This window comes from Moschus berezovskii, chromosome 26 (genome assembly GCF_049115385.1).
Source record: "Moschus berezovskii isolate FMDL1 chromosome 26, NW_MosBer_1.0, whole genome shotgun sequence".
Taxonomy (NCBI): Eukaryota; Metazoa; Chordata; class Mammalia; order Artiodactyla; family Moschidae; genus Moschus; species Moschus berezovskii.
The window spans coordinates 8,744,955-8,748,026 of record NC_142485.1 but is presented as its reverse complement, the minus strand read 5'-3'; the positions used below and the strand labels follow the sequence as shown (position 1 = coordinate 8,748,026).

The 3,072-nt window shown below is 50.1% G+C and overlaps 1 long non-coding RNA gene across 1 annotated transcript; it reads left to right on the top strand.

The window, feature by feature from the left end:
• The first annotated feature begins 964 nt into the window (after positions 1-964).
• Positions 965-2,390, top strand: LOC148773733 (uncharacterized). The gene is made up of 3 exons (XR_016036512.1): positions 965-1,451; positions 1,615-1,727; positions 1,816-2,390. It is a non-coding gene; the product is annotated as an uncharacterized LOC148773733 (long non-coding RNA).
• The last annotated feature ends 682 nt before the right edge of the window (positions 2,391-3,072 follow it).

Below are 3,072 nucleotides of genomic sequence, written 5' to 3'. Positions count from 1 at the left end.
TATCTGCTGTGTACATAGTATCAATAGTGTATATGTGTCAATGACAACCTCCCAGTTCCTCCCCAGAGCACAAAAACTGAGATCTTACAAGTGAAATATTCAAAGTTAAGCAGCAAAAAAACTCCCAATCCAATTCTGATACCCAAGGAATCTAACTCCGAAGCCCAGGGCTCTTTACAGCATAAATGCTATGAGTTATATATTCAATGCAGTCACAAAGAAAAAAAGATAGTGGAACCAGAAACTGAATCCAACCCACGGTTCTGCTCAGAATGGGAAAGGGCCCGAGATGTTATCAGAGGACTTGAGGACTCAGGACTGCCAAGAATTCTTGAGGTTGGTTGTGACCTGGGAAGGGTTGAGGTTTTTGCAACTTAGATATGCAGAGTCAGACAAAGCCCAAGAGGAGAAGGAAACAACTCCAGGCACATTACTCAATAAAGTCCGAGGTTAAAGGACCTGGGATGACTAACTCTAAAGAAGAGAAGGCACAGGACCTCCCTGGTGGTCCAGTGGCTAAGACTCTGTGCTTCCAATGCTGGGGGCACCGGTTCCATCTCCGGTCATGGAGCTAAGATCCCACATGCCACATGGCCAAAAACTAAAACAAGACAGAAGGCTAAAGAAGATGGCCTTTAAGATGTATGTAAACCCCTCCAGCACTAGAACGCAGATCCCAGGGTGGGACGAATTATATGGTGCCCTTTCCCCAGCTGCTGTGGCCACCAGGACTCGGCTATAAGCTTCCTGCAGGTAGAGACAGCTTGGCCCACGTGTCCCATATACCCAGTCCCTCTCCCTCACTTCTCCACACAGAGCTGGGTGGTGCCAAATAAATGCTTGCTGACCGATGTATGACTATTTCCATGGGTCATAAGGAAATTGTCAATCATGGGATTAAATGGATGCAAAGAAGGTTTAGATCAGACAGAAAAAAATTTTTCCAGTGCTAAGGGATGTGACATAATAGAATTCATTATTCAGAAAGAGCTGAATCCTTGCTGGAGGGGGGCGGTGTCTTTGGAGTAGCAGAGAAACATAACTCATCATTTGCTATAGCACATAGAAACGCGGGATAAACTTGATGACTTTGAAGGGTTTCTTTGGGCTCCAGGGATTCAGAAACATAAGCTCTTAATGGACTGTCCCTCTTCAACCTTCCATTACTCCCACACCCTTAGACAATAAGGAATCACACTGCTGCTTGCCCATTTCCTGTATATTTTCATGCCTGAAGGCTGCTTTTCTCAATGTGCCTTTTAAAAAAAAATTGGAGTATGATTGCTTTACAATGTTGTGTTAGTTTCCACTCTACAACAAAGTATATCAGCTGCATGTTTTATATCCTGGAGTTGGTGATGGACAGGGAGGCCTGGCGTGCTGTGATTCATGGGGTCGCGGAGAGTCGGACACGACTGAGCAACTGAACTGAACTGAACTGACGTATGTATGTATGTATCTCCCCTCCCTCTTGGACCTCCCCCCACCCCACCCCATCCCCCCCCCTAGGTCATCATAGAGCATTGAGTGGAGCTCCCTGTGCTATATATCAAGTTCCCACTAGCTATCTGTTTTACACATGGTAGTGCATTTACGTATTCGTTTTTATTACAGGTATTTAGTGTGCCTGGGAGATCTGCCAGGAGAGTCACTGAAATCAAAGCAAACAGCCAACGCAAAGGAGCAGAAAGGAACTGATGGGCTAAAGAAAAGATGAGGGCTGCTTGGTAAGGACCACTTGTTCCATCTTCCAGGTTCATGGCGTGTGCAGTTATTTCCCAGACGTGCTGAATATTTTACCAACTGTCTCTGCAGTTCCTCGCAGATGAGCCTAATGAGGTGCTGGAGGAGTTGTGGAGTTCTGTGCTCCGGGCCGCATCACTTATGCCAGGCAGAGACGGCGCGGGGAGAAGAAAGGCATACAGCTCCCGGGCACCCTGCCACAGAATCCCCTGTGAACCTTAGCTCCTTCCACAAACTGGGAGCATGCTTCCTTTTGCTCAGAAGCCTGAAGCAAAGGATCGTGGGTGCTTGAGGTCCTCGGATGACCGCCTCCCCAGAAGCCTTTTGGGGGAACAGGAAGAGGCGGCTTCTGGCAGGAGCCAGCCGTGACCCAAGCTGGTTCCTCTCTCCAGGGACATCAAAGCTGAGACTCAGGGCAGAGCTGGGATTCCAGAGATGGCCCTCCTGGCAACTCACACCTGGAGCAGTGACCACGCCTCTCCCCCTGCAGGGAACTGGAGGACCCATGGGGCTCCTGTCCCTCCAGTTTTAATCCTCCTCTGCAATCAAGCTAGGCTCAGTCCTCCCTGAACGGCAATGTCACAGTCACCATCTGCTTTTCCGGGCAGCTTTAAAATACTCAAAGTTAGCAGGCTCATGTACTTTTGATAAAGGGAAATAACTTTTCTAAGCATTCACATCCTCAGCAGTGAAATGAAAATAACCTTCCCTTACCCCCCAGGTATTGTGTGAATAACGTAAAAATGCCCAGCACCACCCCAGGCACGAAGTAGGTCCTTAGTGAATGGCAAGGATGCTCTTTTTCCTCCTTCCCTCCAGCTTCCTTCATGAAAGACTTGGTCAAAGGTCACCTCCTCCCCTCCCACCCTGAGACAGGGGTTATGACTGATTTGGCTTATACACTGGAAAATTAGGGCCCGGTCGCTGCTTCTGCAAGGTCAGAACAGCCATGGCTGGGAACAGGATCCCAGCACCCCCAGCACGCTGCTGTGATGCTGTAGCAGCTGCACCTCCTGGGCTTTCTTTCACTGCATCATTTTTCATTTCCATTTTCTCTGCAGCGGAGGACCAGGTCTCAGGGTACGCGTACAGCTGAAGCCCTGCTCCTGAGCCCAGCCTGGGGCCACAGCTCCTCCCCTGCTGACAAGGCTGGCTTTGCCCCCCGACCATTCTTCTATCAGCTGGGCCCCGCACCCACGCAGGGAGGCGCCCCGGCCCCGAGTCTCTGTCCAAGGCCGATAAGGGTGGGCGCCAGGGCTCCGCCCTTTACTGAGAAAGGCAGGCTGGCTTATCTGCACCTGGGGCAGCGGTCAGTCACCCCAGGACTCT